The following is an 18,272-nucleotide window of genomic DNA, read 5'->3' on the forward strand; positions in this document are numbered from 1 at the left end:
CACCTTTGTAAAAAAAATTGACAGAATCCATATGCCTAGTTTTTCACTAATATCAAACTTTATTTTTTGTAGCTTTATAGTAAGTATTGAAATCAGGTAGAGCAAGTCCTTCAATTTTGCTTTTCTCTTCTTACTTCCTTTGATTACTCTAGACCCTTTCTTTGCATTATCACACAGATTTTACAATCAAGTTGTCAATTTCTACAAACACAACAGCAACAAAACCCCGCTGACATTCTTACTGGTATTATATGGACTATAGATCTCTTTAGGGATATTACCATTTTACAAATAATGTCTTTTAATCCATGAGTGTACTGAATCTTTCCATTTATTTGTCTTTAACTTTCTTTAGCAACCTTTTGTAGTTTTTAGTGTAGAGATCTTGGTTGCTTTTTGTTACTTTTTTTTTGTTACTTTTATTCCTAAGTATTTTATGACTTTTGGTGATACCATAAATAGAAGTTTTGATTTTTCTGATTTTTTGCTGGTGGTATGTAAGGGTATAATTAATATTGTGTATTAACCCTGAGCCTTGCACTTTGCTCAATTCATGTATTAGTTATAGTAATTGTTTTTGTAGAATTTCGATCCTAGGCTTGTTGATATTGTCTTAAAGTTCTGGAAAACTTTGTCCATTTTTATTTCAATGTTTAAATTTCTATTCTTCAATTTGGATAACTTCTATTGATCTATCTTCATTTTCTCTTACATTCTGCTATTGAGCTCCTCCAGTAATTTTTTTTGGTATATGAAGTATTTACTAACAGGCAAGGCCCTCAGATTTATTTCTTCTTGGACACACCCACAGTGCGACTCCAGTGGCCAGTGGTCTTGGTGTGCTAGCCTTGAACGTGAAGACCCCAGATGTGGTGCAGCCCTCTGGGGACCTGAATTTTCTTCAGTAGCTCCAGGCCTTCATGGAAGTTGTCCAGCCCATTGGCCAAGACCTCACTGTATTTTCCATCTTTCGCATCCTTCTGTCTCTTCAAGGACCAGTGTGGGATCTTATACTGGCATGGATTCTGCACCATGGCGATCCCACCCGGTTCCACCTCATCCTCATGAGCTCTCCTGCCCTCTTGGTGAGGTTGATGTCTGCTTTCCTCGGCACACACTGGGCTCTTCGCCCCATGCCCTTCCTTGCAGTGATGGCAACAGCTGCGCCCATGGGTATTGGTGTCGAGTGCTCACAGAATGTGCTGGAACATCTCAGGGATCGCCCGAGACAGGGTGGCAGCCCCAGTGGCTAGAGCAGGCTTCCTGGGGAAGAACATCCAATGAATTTTCAAAATTTTTCAGATACTGTATTTTTCAGTTCTAAAATTTCCAATTGGAATTTTTTTGTAGTTTCTATTTCTCTGTTGAGAATTTCTACTTTTTCATTTATTTCCAATGTGTTTTTCTTAAGCACATGGATCATAGTTATAATAGGTCCTTTAAAGTCAAAAGTTTCAGCATTTAGGTCATCTTGAGGTTGACATCTGTCTGTTGTTTTTCTCTTGAGAATTGGTCATATTTTCTTGCTGCTTTGGTTGTCAAGTAATTTCACACTGTGTTCTGAACATTGTCAATGTAATGTTGCATAGGTTCCAAGTCCTTTCAGAATCCTTAGGAGGATGTTGACATTTCTGCTTTAGTGGGCAGTCAACCCAGTGAGGCTTGACCCTAAGTTCTTCTACCTCAGTGGGCAGTGGTTTACGACTCAGTTCAGTTCTGTCTTTGTTGTGCTACTTCGTGTCTGTCCTGCACATGCGTAGTTCAGGGGTTAGTCTGAGGCTTGTACAGGTAGTTCCTATCTCATTTAAATTCCCAAAGCCTTTTCTATGCTGGTTTGAGTCTGTACCTTGCATGTTCGGTTCAGATGGTAGATTGAGCCAAGAGTTCTTACACAAAATTAGGGGACCCCTTTGTCTATTTCTTTCTTCTCTGAGTGTTCCCACTGACTCTACCTCACAGGGTTAACATTCCTGGTTCCTCTGGCTAGAAAGATGTATTTACTTTGAAATAACTGCTTATAGCCAACACCACTCCAAAACTGGGACCTGACCTCAGGATAAAGCTGTATAAGAAAAGAGAAAAAAAAAGGCCTCCTGCCCAACCTCACGCCAATCCATCAGCTTTTCTGCTTTTGCAGTCCTTAGGGAGTTTATTCTCCCCATACTTTTGTCAGAGTTTTCAGTTTTAATCAGTAGGAGGGATAGGCTTCGGTGGGCTCACACTGAGCCGGCAGAATCAGAATCCATGGACTCATTTATTTTTAACATGGAGAAAATTCAAAGACCCAGCAGAGTCCTGCAGGCTAGCCAATCATGTGCTTCCCCCAGAACCTCTCCCCCTCCACTCTGAAAAACACTGGCTTTCTGTCTTCTGGCTTCAAAATCTCATGTAATAGTAAGCGTCATTATAAGCAAGAAAATCCTTTATCAATGTTGAAGAGGGTGCGTGTTTAAGATTGGCACAGTTAATTTTATTTTACTTCCTTCTGGGTGCAAACCTTTAATTTGCAGGGTAGAGTGGAGCTATATAATTATTTCTATACATTCTTTCTTTTGGGGCAAAGAGAAAATAACATTCTCTACACATCTGTATATTGCTTGGATGGTGGCCAAAAAGCGCCTTTTGTTTCCTTGGGAGTCATTTCATTTAGTGGAAGACATGTCACTTTAAGTTATTTACCTGATCATCATGTCCCTGATTATCATACAAATACAGTATATAATCACACTTTTGAAAGTGGTTATTTACTCTCTGGCCCACAATGCTTTTTTGGAGCTGCTGCAACCTATCTGTTAAACATAAGGAGTAGCAGCATGGAGCCCAGATCTGACTCGGAGAATTATCTGGAGGACCGTTGCTCAGGTAAATAACAGCTGCTTTGGCATCATTACAGCTGAAGCAGCCGATGAATAATTTACCTTTATTCATCTGCTTAACTATAACTGATGGATATTTCAGGGTTACCAAAATATTTTAAAATGTCCAATACCACTCGTTCAGGGGGCTGTTACGTTTCAGAGGGAATGGATTTGTCTGTCTGACCAACAGACATGAGGCTGGGGAGTGGTGGCCTGGAAACATTCGCTGGGAGGTTGTGATTAATGATGGGTTATGTCAAAATGCTGAGACGATGAGTTTGGTTTTGGTAAACAGCCCTAAAATCTATTTATCCAAATCTTACGCAAAATGTATTAAGCCTCTGAACTGGCAAACTTGGACAGGGAATCTTGCAAGAGCGACTTTTTCCTATGAGAATTTCTTTTTTGAATTTATATTCCTTACTTAAGAAGAGGCTATTGCCACATTGCTGGCTTTCTAGTGGATTCTGGCATTTTATTCTGAATATTGTGCATAGCCAGGAAAGGTACAGGCCTATTTTTAAACTGAAGGGGAGTTTTTAAAAAAAATTGGAAATAATCTTTTATTATGATAAATACAATATATGTGTATTATAGAAAGTTAAAAATACAAAGAAGCAAGAAATAAGAAAGTAAAAACACTATTTTTATTATCTGAAGATAATTCCTGCCACCCTTCACTGTGTGTGACCCTTCACTGGGCCTCCTTCCAGTTAGGCATGTGTATTTTTGTCCCTAGAATGAGGCCACACCTTAGTTACTGTTTTGCTACTTGATTTTTAAAGTCACAGATCTCCACCTTTCCATGAATTTTCATCTTATCTACTACCCATTCCACATTCACATTTCCCCAACTGTCTAGAGCAGGCGTGTCAAACTCATTTTCACCGGGGACCACATCAGCCTCGCAGTTGCCTTTAAAGGGCTGAGTGTAGCTTTAGGACTGTACACACGTAACTACTCCCTAACAGTTAAGTGAGAGCTCGGCGCTGCTACAGGGTAGAAACAAGGTGCTGGGCCAGATAAGACGAGGGGGAGGGCCGGATTCGGCCCGTGGGCCTTGTGCTTGCCACTTGTGGTTTAGAGGAACTTCAAAAAATTGTTTTAATTAAATTTAAAATCAATTCTTGACAGCCAAGGATACTATTCTAAATATTTGCCTGAATTGATTTGATTCAAAAGGTTCAATGGTCGGTATTGGTAATCATGAGGTCAGTCTTTTGAATAGAGTAATTGGTCTGATCACAGCTGTAGAGTCACCAAAATCACACGTGAACTTGTGCTCTGGGGAATACAGGGCCTGAAATGACAGTCATTCCGTCAAGGAGTTCGTAATAGGAATGAAAAAAATATATATATATACGGTACTTATATTTGTAGCATTGAACTTCCTCTTTTATGACTTCACATCATGTGTGAATCAAGTTCACCCTGAGAGCAAGTTAGAACCTTTGGAAAGGACCACACTGAACTGCTGCCCATGAAGGATGGGTTTTTATTTTTATTTTTCGAGTATTGTCCCTTAAATGACATCCATGTCAGGAAAGAGTTAAACTTATTCCCAAAGACCCAATACTGGTCCAAAGGAGGAACATTCTTTCTCTGGAATCTCATCCGTTGATATATTGGAGGAAAGGATTTAGGAGGCTGAAAATAGGGCTCATTGCCTAAGACTCACATATTTTATTCTTGAGAAACAAATTTCTGGAAGAGCAGCACTATAACATTTAGATAAATAAGCCTGTTTTTTTTTGTCCTCGCACCCAAGTTTTTAAATATAAAAGTTATTAAAATCCTATACATTAAATAAAACAACAAATAGAGAAAAAAGGCAAATTACCATTATTTTACCTTTATAATCAAATCATTATTAGCAGTTTGATGTGATTCCTCCAAGTATTTTTTCTATGCATATGCCATAGTTGGTATCGTATACATGTATACATATGTATGTATGATGAATAAACATGCATATATACTTATATATAAGTACATACCATCAAATGTGTATGTAAGTGTATATGAACACTTACATATAAATGCATATGTATGCTTACATATAAATGTAATATGTACTTATATCTATTTATATATACACATGTGTATAAAACATGCATACTATATGTGCATTATCCTATGTACTTGGCAATAGTCCAGTATTTTTTTCCATTTATTTTTACTTTTTATTAGAAAATTTATAAATAATTAGGTGGCTCACATTTGTGGGTCACATTATATTTCTACTGGACAGTGCTGTTCTAAGCCATAGATCATAATACTATTAATATTGTTGGGTAGAATATCCTATTTATTATGCTTAGAACACATCTTATAATAAATATCCTATTTATTATACTTAGAACGCATCTCCATGAAATTTTCTAGCATAATGTTCCCAGTGACACCCTAGCAATCGCTCCTGGTCCCTTGGTTTAGCTGTAATTTTTTTGTTCTTATTTTCTTGTGGTCTGAGCCTCATTATATCTGGTATAGATGGATGGGGATTGCAACCATTTATCTTGATAACCGTTGGTTGGTTTATTTGTTTATCATTTTTATTGTATTTTTTCATTACCATTTAGCCCCCTTACACCCCCCTCCCCGTAATCACCACGCCGTTGCCCATGCCCACATGCCATATGTACAGAAACCTATGTACTTGGTAACCGTCAAGTATTTTTCCTCCATTACCATAGTCTTTCTAATCAGCATCTATAATGGTTACGTAATGTCGTATTGTCTGTCCAATAATTTATTTAGCCGCTCCTCTCATGAGGGAAAGTTGTTTTGTTTCTCTTCAGGACCCGCAGCTCCTGGCCTACCCACCAGCTGTGCCTGCGATGCTCTGTGGAGGGATGGTCCTCCCCTTTCCCACCGGTTCTCAGGGCATGTCTCCAGCATCTACATTCTAGAATGTTCCCTCAAGGCGGCTGAGATCTCANTCATTTTTATTGTATTTTTTCATTACCATTTAGCCCCCTTACACCCCCCTCCCCGTAATCACCACGCCGTTGCCCATGCCCACATGCCATATGTACAGAAACCTATGTACTTGGTAACAGTCAAGTATTTTTCCTCCATTACCATAGTCTTTCTAATCAGCATCTATAATGGTTACATAATGTCGTATTGTCTGTCCAATAATTTATTTAGCCGCTCCTCTCATGATGGAAAGTTGTTTTGTTTCTCTTCAGGACCCGCAGCTCCTGGCCTACCCACCAGCTGTGCCTGCGATGCTCTGTGGAGGGATGGTCCTCCCCTTTCCCACCGTTTCTCAGGGCATGTCTCCAGCATCTACATTCTAGAATGTTCCCTCAAGGCGGCTGAGATCTCAGGGGTCACCTTCATTTTGGCTCTCTGACTCTGCTCTTCCCTGATGTACTTGACATTTTGAACCAGTCCTTCTTGTAAGTCTGCCTTGCCAGGAAATTGGACTTAAGTTCTCCAGTCTTCTCCGCCTCTTTGCAACCCTGTCTGCATCTTCCCTTCCAGTCCTGAGTTGTTAAATCTCAGCTTGGGCCAGAGAGCTGGGCCTCCGCTCACCATGGGATGGAAGTCCCAGTGGCAGGGAAAGGTCAGTAAGTCTTCAGTTTGTACCTATGATAAATGACTCTGGGACCAGCTTTATTTCCCCAACAAATTTCCCCTCATACTTAGGATTATTTTCTTAGGATAGAATCCCTGAAATGGAATTTCTGAATTAAAGATTATGAATATTTTTAAAGCTGTTAATATTTATTGTCAACGGAACGTAGCTAATATGTATTAACCGTTTGTGAGACATGATCACATTTAGCTCTCCCAGCAGTCCTATCCACGTCCCCATCACGGACTAAAAAGTGGAGGCATAGAGGGCGACGTGTAACCCAACAACGCGTTATGCTGAGCCGACCTCACGGCACCGTCACTGCGTGCGGGGATTTAAAAGACAACAGTAAGCCTTGTTCACGGGCTTACAGACTTTCGCGGGAGGACGGGGATGTATGGTGACAAGGAAAGGTTGATTCAATATTTTATTTCTTTTGAAAAGCAGTAGTGATTTTTTTCCTCTTGAGTGTTACTTGTGCAAAGATTCTCAGACTTACAAAGACAAAATCAGTTTTAGAACCGAAGATCCTCACGAGGGCTCAGGGTTGACTGGGTCAGCACCTCCGAGGTCCCGGCGCTGTGCTGGGTGCTGGGAGCCGTGTGGATGCTGAGCTGGAATGTAGGCCCCACGACAGGCGGGGGGAGGGGGCTCCTTCCACCTGCTTTGTCCACCGTTTTTCCAGAGCCAGTGCTCGGCACACAGTGGGGCTCAGGAAATATTTGTGGAGTAATTGAAAATAGGGTCATTGTTTTTGCCAGTTAGGATTAGATTCGTCGGTGAGTGACAGAAACCTCCAAATAACAATGGCTTACCATGGATGAAAATTTACTTCTGACATAAGATAAATCTAGATCAAAGCAGCAGCCCAGATGGTTAGGAAAGATGTACCATCGGGGCCCAGCTGACTGCCTGAGTGGCAGCCATCCATCAGCCTTTCCAAGAGAAGGAAGAAACGGAGGCGCTGCCTGGAAGTTGCACAGAGCCCCTTTGCTGACGTCCCACTGGCAGGAACTCAGTCACGTTGCCAACTTTAGGGCAAGGAGGCGAGAAAACGGCCTTTGCTCCAGGTGGCTAAGTGCCCCAGGTAAAATCGGGAGCTCTGTTACTGTGGAAGAAGGAAAAATGTGTTTGGGGGGAAACTAGCAGGATGTCTTAGTGGTGAACTTACATCTTCTTAGGATGTGAGGCTACACGCTCATTAAAATTTAAATAAGCACATAAATCTTTTATGTTATTGAAAGCAAACAAGTCGTATAGGTGCCGTGAAGCACAGAGAGACGCGCTGACAAATATCGGGAAGCGCAGCGTCAGAGTGGAGGGTGGGCATGCGGAGGGGCAGAGCTGGAGGCTCGTCCAAGGGCAGCAGACGCTCTGTATTAAGTAGAGGTGGCAGAAAGACAAAAAAACCTTCATAATGATTAGGAATAAAATTCCATCTACTTTTGATCATCAGGAAAAGTCGTAGTAACAGTTTCAAAATCAATATGTATATATTTTTAAAAGGGTACCTTTACTTCCTTTAAACAAATCTTTAAAGCCTTGTTACTTCCCCCTTTAAGCCCCTGGCGGTTCTTCTGTGTATCAGCAGTGGTTCTCACGGCCCCCCTTTTCTGCGTGGGGCTCTCCTGTCCCTCTGCGGGGCACAGAGCACTCCAGGAACTCCCGTGGCCAATGGAGAGTCTTCCAGGGTGAGGGGACTGCAACACCCCCTTTCAACGACCACTGTCTTGTAAAACCCCAGCGTAAAAAGGGGCCAAAACATTGCTCCACCTACGGGCTGAATTTCTTTCTCTTGTTATTTAAAAAATGGCACATGTAGTACATATTCATCAAATAATTAGAAATCAATGGTGGGGAGGGGCGTAACAGGAAAAAAATCACCCACTCTCCAGAGATGACCAGAGTTAATATTATTGGGTTTTTTTTTAAGTACTATAACCTTTTATTAGTAGTAGCTCTCAAAATAATCAGATCTTTTCATTGAATCATTTTACTTCCTGCCATCTGTCCTGAGGAAATGATCTAATATTTTTATGATAATTATACATTTACTTTTTTTGTGATCTTAAATTATTTTAATTGTTCTATTACTATTGACACACAATATTACATCAACTGCAGGTGTACAACATAGTGATGAAATATTTATATAACAAAACGCAAATAAATAAATGAACGAAAACTGATGGTTGCCAGAGGGAAGGGGGGTTGGGGGCTGAGTGAAAAAGGTGAAGGGATTGAGAAGTACAAAGTACCAGTTAGAAAAACAGTCACAGGAATGCAAAGTTCAGCGTAGGGAATATAGTCAATAATATTGCAATAACTATCATGTATGAGATCAGTACAGGACTTGACGGGGTGATCACAGTTAATATGTAAGCCCTTGTGGACTTTTAATGCCTTTAAAAATATATTCACATACACATTTATTAAACACACTGTTAAATCAATGTTTTATTCTCTGCATTTTCAATTTCATGATCGAGTGACAACTTTTTTGGTCAATAAATATAACCATCATTTCAAATGGCTGCGTGGTATTTTATTAGGAGGACGTGGAAGATCAATTTTCAGTAACATGAAATATGTCTGTCTGCAATGCTTCTTTGTATCAGGCATTTAAGAGAACTGCTAACTCAGAAGAGCTAAGTCGGAGCAGAAGGCTTGAAAGGAGGTCATCAGGAAAGGTTAGTTACACGGTTGCCTGAGGCTGAGAGGCTAAATCTAATACCTGGACAACTGGTTGCTACAGGCCGTCTGGGGAGGTGGGTGTCAGTGGGAGTCGGCATTGCTCATAGCCTGGGGCTCCCCCAGGAAGCAGCAGAGAGCCCAGGTGAGAGCCTCTTTGGAGACAGATGGCTCTGGAGAAGTCACCTCAGACCAGCTGGTGTTCTGTAAACAGCCCTCATCTGCCAGATTTTTGCCTTTTCTCCAGCTGGTGTTAGAGAGAAAGGGCTCTGTGAAATTGGGTGTAGATTTAACATTATTTCTTTAGCTGCTACTTCATTCCCCAGTTACCTCACTCCCCACCTCCCATTCCCCAGTTGCTCACATTCTGCTACCACTATCTGATGTACATTGAAAGCAATTACTTCATGAGCTAGGTATGTGCAATGCTTAAGTCTTTCCACTCAGGAGCCTTTAGAAATAAAACTCAGATTAGGCAACAGCCAGGGCGGGATAATCGAGGACATTTTTTAACAGTGACATAATGACTTTTCTCAGTTATTCCCTATTGTTTGGAGGGGTTCATTATCTCTCTGTGAAACCACATCTGGCACGGAATCTGAAGTGAATTACTGAAATACGGGCCCTTACCTCTGAATGTGAAGAGCCCACCTGCCTCCATCTAATGGGCTCCGCACCATCGGGGCCCTGCGCGGATGCTGGCGCTCGCAGGCTGCCCTGATGTTGTGCATGAAGGGTGCCTGTCTTACAACACGAGACCTCCATCTGCTATAGATTCTACTCCACAAGAATAAACTTGTTCTTTCTTGAAGATAAATGACCTACGGATCACTGGCTTTTAAGTGTTATAAATTTCTATGGCATTATGAAAGAAATGGAAGCTACAGCCAGCCACTTAGTATTATATTTCCATTTTCTGGATAATGGATTAGGTGTAATTTCCCCACAAATGTGAATAGACTAGAAAGGGAAGGCTAGAAATAGAATAAGATACAAAATATTTACAAAAAAACTGCTCAAGAAAGTCAAGTTAGCTCTCCTCTGATGTGACTAATTATTAAAATAAAAGATACATGCTCAGGAGAAGTATTAATGATCACTGGGGAGTGAAAGGAAGATAAGACCAGATTCAGTTCTCGGAGGGCCCTGAGATGGGAATTTGGAAAAGGTAAAGGTAGCCAGAGTAGTGGAGACTCAGACTTGATATCAAACAGTAAATGGCGGGGGGGAGGGGGGGGCGATAAGTGAAGAGAAAATCGGGACCTCAGAGATTGTTAATAATGCAGAGATGTGGATCAGGAGCAGGAAAGGAAGAAAGAAAAGAAAGAAAGAAAAAAAATGAGCCCTGGTTGGTGTGGCTCAGCGGACTGAGCGCTGGCCTATGAACCAAGGGGTCACCGGTTCGATTCCTGTTGGGGAACATGCCTGGGTTGCGGGTTGGGTTCCCAGTGAGGGTGTGCAAGAGGCAACCACACATGAATGCTTCCCTCTTTATCCCTCCCTTCTCCTCTGTTTAAAAATAAATAATATCTTTGTTTCTAAAGAGAAAAAATTGAAAGAAAGGGAGGAAGGAAAATAATTTCAGGCATAATATTTATGTAGTGTGGAAATGAAAAATATTTCAAAATGCTATAAAATGGTTTTAAGCTAGAAGGGCAGGAGTTGGAGTAGGATTCACAACTTCTGAATATTAAGCAGGATCTTTTTTATCCTTTTCTGACAAGGATAGAATGAGCGGATAGTGAGAAAGATTCCTCCTGTTTCTAGGGAACAATCTATCTGAGATATGTTGCCTGGAAGCTGTTCTTCCTGTTAACAGTCACAGAGTTCAAACAAATAGCTCTTTATTTTTTTACTTTTGTTTTTTATATACATGCAAGATGACTTTATTTTTTTAATTGTAGCTCTTTAAAGGAAAACTGAAATCTTGTGACTTGACAGTCAAAGCCATTGGCCGATGAGCTCCTCGCCCACAGGGTTGGGCTGCCGTTTAGAGAAATAAAATGCCAGAGAAACAGGAAGAAACAGAGCTGGAGAACCATAGACACTTTGCTGAAGGTCACACTGCTGAATATCGGCATAGCAAATTGCATCATAATTTCGGTATTGCTCAGGAATTCACTGACTCCGGAGCAAGTTGTGGGTTCGCCAGCAGGAGCCAAGTGAAGAGGATGTGTTGGGGCTGCACATTTAGATGTACTTTACATTTTCCTCAGCCTCTGTTTCCACATCTGTGAAATGATGGCGTTGGAATACATGGTTGTGACCCTGGCAATAGCCAGGGAGGAGGGTAGGGCTGTGCCATTGGGGAGAGTTGGCTGTTATCCAGATAATCATGGATCAGTCATCTGGGCAGGGCTAGCAGAGACGACCAAATCCACAGGAGTCAAGAAGCTCAAGTGGTGGTGGGTCAGGACACAGTCTCCAGACAGGGTCAGCTGGCCAAAGCTTTGGTGTTTTGCTGGTAAGACCTTTCTGCCTTGCTCTGTCCCTGTGCCACGTGAGTCTCAAAGCAGCTGTGTCTGGGAGTAGCTGCTAAAGAGAGACGTTGAATTTGTGAGAAAAAGTTTGTAAGTGTCAGAAAACAGTGGAGCAAATTTGGAAACTTATTATGAGACTAGAAGTGAAGACTGAAGTCTGCTGGGACTTCGTGTCTCTAGTCTTTGTTCCTCTTGTGCCTCTGCTGGGCCTGTTAGGCATGACTGTGTTCAAATCAGCAGTGCCAGCACGTAGCTGGAGTGCAGTGTTCAGGCCCGGACTCCGCATCCGGAGGGGGCACCTGAAGACTGTTTGAAGGAGAGCCATAGGAGTGATTTAAGAGTTAAAAGAAAATTAAGCCTGAGAGGAGATGGGGATGGACTGGGGATAATTCACCAAGGAAAAGGTCTGGCCCTGGCCGGGTGGGTCAGTTGGTCAGAGCATTGTCCCATACACCAAAAGGTTGCAGGTTCAATTCCCAGTCAGGGTATAGCTTAGCCTCCAGTTGGGACGTGTAGGGGAAGCAACCAATTGATGTTTCTTTCTCACATTGATCTCTCTCTCTCTCCACCTTCCCCTACCTCCCCCCTTCCTCTCTCTCTAAAATCAACAAACATACCCTTTGAGTGAAGATTTAAAGAAAGAAAGAAAAAGGAAAAGGTCTGCTATCTGGCATAATACAGTCTTAAGTTTATGACAGGTTATTAGTGTAAGAAGGGACTGACTATTGTTTGTTTTCACTAAGGATAAAGCAAGAGTGAACAGACTTGAATTCCAGCAAGATTCAGGTTAGATGAACTGCAGGAGACGATGGCAGCGTGGACCTCAGGCCTCTTGAGGTCTCCGGCGGGGGGGGGAGGGGGGGTGCGCAGGGGTGGGGGGAGCTGAGACCTCTTCTGCTTTGACAAATAGATGATTCTTTCTTTCTGAATGGTGTTTGCTCTGGCTCGAGGCAGGGTGATGACCTGGAAGGACTTGTCAACCCTTCCTAATTTGGGGGACAGATATTTGGTTGGGTCATAGAAGCTCTTAGGGTTTTTTTGTTGTCATTGTTTGTTTGTTTTTGATGAATCAGTGTCTGAAGGGACTTCTGAAGCTCTTTGGTATTTTCTCAGGCTTAAAACAATATTGTGTCATGAAATAATTTTCCACCTTCTGTTCATTAGTCTCAAGTTTCAGTGTCCGGCTTACAAAAGGCATTTATGTTGGATTTTTCAGGTTTGGGATAGGTTGCTAATTATTTAGAAAATGATTAAATAATATGACTAAGTTATCTGATGTCCAAGCTGTTTTTGCTTTCAAAGTATCCAGTGGCTATTTCATGTATTTCCAATCATTTGATTTTTTAAAAAATAAAAATAACTAATGTATTCACTCCAAGCATAAAAGCAAAAATTGAATCTTCCCTCTTCTTAATTGCTTTAAACCGGACATTTGCCTCATGTCCACACGAGTCCACATGACTAGTACAGAAAGCTGCTCAGCTCATTGAGTGAGTGGGGAGTAACATTTTGTAATTAAAACCTCAAAAGCAAGTCTAAGTGTTGGCTGTCTTATGTGTTAAATGAAAACCTTCAGGTGATAGCAAAAAGTCAAGTGAAACTTTCATCTGGTATTTTCTTGGGGGAAATTGGCTTCGGATGTTTTCCAGCTAAATGCACTCTGACAGAAAATTTATAAAGAAAGAGTGGGAGTGTTGTTGTGGGTTGGTTAGTGTCTAGAAAGTCATCAGAATACCACTCACCCTCCCATTCTGATTCCCTTTCTGGTACGGTCATCTCTCTATTGCCTGTCTCTCTGTAGGGTGGGTGGTGGTGTCTCGGACCAGCTGGAACTAGTTTCTGTGTGAACAGAACTCTGTTCTAATAAAATAGAGATGCCACAAAAGATGAGGCCTCTGAAAAACGATAAACAACTTGATAATTACATACACAATTTGTGTGCCCCTGATACTTTGACACGAATAGACTGTTTGCTACCAGGTGGATGTCAGTGGAAGTCACCCTATAATGCCTTCTCCCACAGTCTCCTGACTTTCCGCTATTATAGTCCCGGATGGTAGAATTTTTGTAAATATCTTGTTATTATGGCCCGAATTGTTATTTTTAATATGTGGTGAGGGGGACTATACCAATGATAGGAGAACTCAAGAGCTGAAGATTTGAGCTGTAGTTATCGTTGATAGGCTTCTGGGAGTAATGCATGTGGAAAGCTGTTGTTCCAGGGATGGAGTGCGCGACCTACAAGATTCCGGGTATCTGACTAGCGATTCAACCTTTGTGTTCCGGGGAGGGAATATCCATGACAGATAAAGAATTATGGATCGGCAGATAAAGAAACACTAGAAAAATCAGCCCAGGGATTGCAACTTTATCTGATTAATCTTTTTAAAAAAAATTTTTTATTAACCTTTTTTCAAACCTCTTACCTACTCTTTTCTTCTTTTCTTCTCCTTATAAAAAGGTTGGCTTGAGATGAGATGTTAAAAGGGGTTTTAGGGTACATAACCACCCCCACCCCACCATCTTCTCAGATTGCTGGCATCTGAATAAACTACCCGTAAAGACTCAATCCTTGTCTCTACCCGTTGGTCTGGTAGTGAGAGGCAGCACTACGGACACTGACTTTTCCAGTTCCATTAGGTTTGGATGAAAAGACAGAGAATTGAGTTCAGAGGTGTGCTAGCCTTCCACAGCACCCATCACTCAAGTGAGAGGCATCTTTTTTAAAATCCTCACCCAAGGATGTGTCCATTAATTTTAGAGAGGGAGAAGAGAGAGAAAGAGAGAGAGAGAGGAACATTAATGTAAGAGAGAAACATCAATCAGTTGCCTCCTATACATACCCCCCACCAGCGATCAAAAGGCAGCCTAGGTGGGTATGTATTTCTGACAGGGAATCAAAACTTCAACCTGCTGGTGCACAGGACGTTGCTCCGACTCACTGAGCCACCCTGCCAGGGTGAGAGGTATCTTTGAAGAGAGTGTGCTGCCCGAAGCCACTGGCTGCTAAAAGGGCAGGATGAGAGTGGACAGGAGAGGATTAAAGGCAGCCTGTGCTGTTTGTGCTGGGCTTGTGTGGTCCAAGAGAGTAGACTGGGGGCAGTGGGAACAGAGGGTGGAGAAGGGCTTCTCTTTGAGGTAGGGCAGGAGGGGAGAGGCCAGAGAAAACACCAAGGGCACAGTGAAGCCTGCAGGAATGGAATTCAGACATTCTTTTTGTGGATGAACAACGGATATGGGTGTTGGAGACGTTGCTGCTGCTGGAGCAATGTCCTACCCTACAGGCCTTTGCCCCGGTTTTCCCTGAAGTCCTTTTGGAAATGTTGGCACTCTCATTAAACAAGGCATTTTATCCTAATTTCAGATTATCCCCCACGGCATAAGTCTGGAAACCATTAGACTTTTTTCTTGTTTTTCTTATGATAACATTCTTTATTCCAGTACCATGTTGTTTTAGCAAACAGCCCAAGGCACAAACTGAACACCAGGCCTCCAGTGTTTATCCAGCCTAGCAGCCCTTGGGTGTGAGGCAAGCCTGGGAGTTACTGACTCTCATTTTCCTTGATCATGCTTAGGCTTTGCTTTCATTTAGATGGGCTTTCCCAAAGCCACGGGTGGGGGGCTTTTTAAAGCAATGCCTGTCTTGTATAACGCAACCCAACTGGGTTATGAGTCTTTATGTAACCGGTCCATATTCAGTGGGGGAAAAGCAGACAGGTTCATTGAAACAAGGCTGGTTCACCACGTTGCCCTTTAGATGGCATTTATTCTCCTAACTGCTTAAAAGTAGAACTCTCTAAGATGATTAATCTACGTTGTAGAGATTTTTTACAACAAATGGAAATGCACATTTTTTGTGGTGTTTCTCTTAAAGCTACTGAAGCAGCAGCACCTTTCCTGAGTCACCTGGGCGGGTAGACAGCACCCAGGTCCCACCACTGAACTGGGCTGCTCGTGGCTCTGGTCGGCCCTGGGGGCTTTGAGCCCCGTGTACACAGTGAAACAGGAGTGGGGGTGGGTGAGTGAAAGATGACTGGAAAATACTTGAGCAGATAGGTGTTGGGGCTGAGGGGTTAGATGGCTTCCGGAGAGCCAAAGATTTGTTCCAGGAGGTATGAGCAGTGTCCTTGGGGCCCCTATGTGGGTGAGTGAGGAGTGAGCCAGCCAGCCCAGGGGCAAAGCAAAGAGAACTAATCGGTATGGTGAGAATCTTCTGCAAATTGACTGACCCCCCTGCTGCCTGACTTCAGGGGCAAATTCTCAGCACAGGGTGGCTGAGAGCATGTGCTCCTGACTTGGAGCTGGGGAGGACGGGTTTGCCGGAGAAGAACCTGGGAAAGTCTACATCCCAGCCTTTGGAATAAGGGAAGAAAGTCTTGGTACCTGGCATGGTGACAGCTCAGAATCAAGAGGGAGACTTTTGTCTGGGGGTCCTGACCTTTCCCGTAGCATCTCCACATTCTGGCTGACTGTTGGAGGGGAGCTTTGTGTGACAGGCTCACCTTTCAGCACCCCTCAATCACACCACTAAGATCGCTGAAGGGAAGAGGCGGGAGAGAGAAGAGAGCTGGCCCCTGCTTCCTAAACACGCCCACACCAGTGGGCCCAGGTCACAGAGGTCACCAGTCACGTGGTAACTTCCTAATGATAAGGGAGACCCTCTCCCCTCATCCCCTCTGAGTGTGGCTGGCATTTGCATTGGTTGCTAAAGAAGGGACATTTATCTCACCTGTGCCCTTGCCCTCACACACACTTGGCCCCCATTCCAGCCCCTCAGCAGTGACACTCACAGCCCTTAGGCTCCCCGCACCACAGTGAGGAACTCTTGATTTTTAATTATGCGGGAAACCACTTTCCCTTTCTCCCCATTTACAAATGATAAATGACTTCGGAGAAGCAGACACAACTGTGTCTTTTCAGGATTGTTTAGGAGACTTGGAGGTACAAATATGATGGATTGGGTTTGCATTTGCTTAGCTCTGACTAAGATAAATTGTCAGTGAAATTATAAGGTTGCACATTTTCACCATCAAGCCCATTTCATTTCTGAAACCAGCTATTCTCTATAGGCTTTTTGTCAGCAACAGGAAAGGCATGGTATAATAATGATCAGATTAGAGGAATACCATTAAAAGCACCAGGGCAGTCCCTCTGCTTGTTCGAAATATTTGGTTAGGCTGCTGGTCTCCTGGCTTCCTGTCTTGTCACTTGCCCCACGGCAGGAAGAGTGAGGCGATGTTTGGTCCCTGGGCCCCCCATTATAAGGAAATGTCCACATACAGGTCACAGCAAGCACCGTGATGTCCCAACAATAAGTAGCAAGTGGCCTCGGTTCACATCATTAAAAAACATACATTTCAAATGTATTTGTATAGTACTTGAGTAAAAACAACGGACTTGTTCAGGGCAAAATTTTCTCCAAGATGACATATCTGTAATCACTTAGGTGCATGGGCCACTTTTGACGTAATGCATGATAAACTGGTGACTTTGGCTGCCTCTGTAAAGGGACTAGATGGGTAGGAAAGTGGGCAATTATTTAATAAGTGAAAAACTACCCATTACAATATTACCATGAAAATGAAAACCAGTCTTAAATTTCTTTAACATTTTTTCCTTTATTGAAAAGTGGACACCAGGCTGACTGGTTTGCTTTTTGTGGGTGATCAACCCACACTATACATTCACCGGGACAAAGACACAGGCTCTGACACTGCAAGGATACAGAAAGCACAATCTATCAAAATAATTATTCCACCACATCTCCCTGTTTATCTGTGTCTATACATCACACATGACTGGGCATGTGTGATAGTGCCAACTAAATTCTCTCTTAGGGCCAGGCAAATAACATAAATGTGTGAAATCAACTGGATATAAAGTAAATTACAAAATGATGAGGATTATGCTAAATTGGAGAGTTTCTATTTTGCCTAAAGATACTTAAAGTTTAATCATGTGTGGCAAAATATAACAATTTGTAGGATGGACTTACCTGTTTATTTCACTGGAGATAAACAAGGTTATTTATTATGCTCTTCTGTATCCTTTCAGATATATTCAGTGTGTGTGTGTGTATTATATATGTGCACAAACATACAAATCCATCTTCCTCCCCCTTTTTTGTCAAGCAAGTGATAGCGTGTCAGCTGCAATTTTCACTCTAATCACAACTGAACCTTTTGCTGACAGTTTGTTGCCCTGACTGCATCATCACTCGTTAACCTCTCTTCTGATGGTTTTCTAGGTTCTTTTTAGTTCTCTTCCCAAGATCAAGACACAAATGTAGGCGTTCTTCCCTACTACAACACATTTGCATTTCTTTCTCCGTGAAAAATCTCTTTACTTTAAACCTTGTGCAATTCCTTGCCCTTTTCTCTTCTCTTTAAACCTTAAACTGTATCCAGTTCCTTTACTTTCTTTTCCCTGTCTTGTTAATATTTTGATCACCTCTCAGTTAGGATTATCTTCAGATTCTATTAGGGTTCTGTTATACATGCTGCAAGAATCATAAGAGATGTTAATAGGACTAAGCCTGAGCTCAACCCCTTGGGTCACCCTATTAGACTCAACCACCTTCCCTAAATTGAATAGTATATCATCCATCATTGTAAATTCTAAATGTTTTTGCCAACAGCTTTTAGCTTTAAGGAGCTG

General features: G+C 42.2%; 1 pseudogene; it reads right to left on the reverse strand.

Moving 5' to 3' along the window:
* Positions 1 to 785: 785 nt before the first annotated feature.
* Positions 786 to 2,687, reverse strand: LOC118992508 (40S ribosomal protein S18-like; annotated as a pseudogene).
* Positions 2,688 to 18,272: the final 15,585 nt, after the last annotated feature.

The sequence above is a fragment of the Sturnira hondurensis genome, unplaced genomic scaffold, assembly GCF_014824575.4.
Source record: "Sturnira hondurensis isolate 20B ecotype Veracruz unplaced genomic scaffold, ASM1482457v3 Scaffold0008196, whole genome shotgun sequence".
NCBI classification, from domain to species: domain Eukaryota; kingdom Metazoa; phylum Chordata; class Mammalia; order Chiroptera; family Phyllostomidae; genus Sturnira; species Sturnira hondurensis.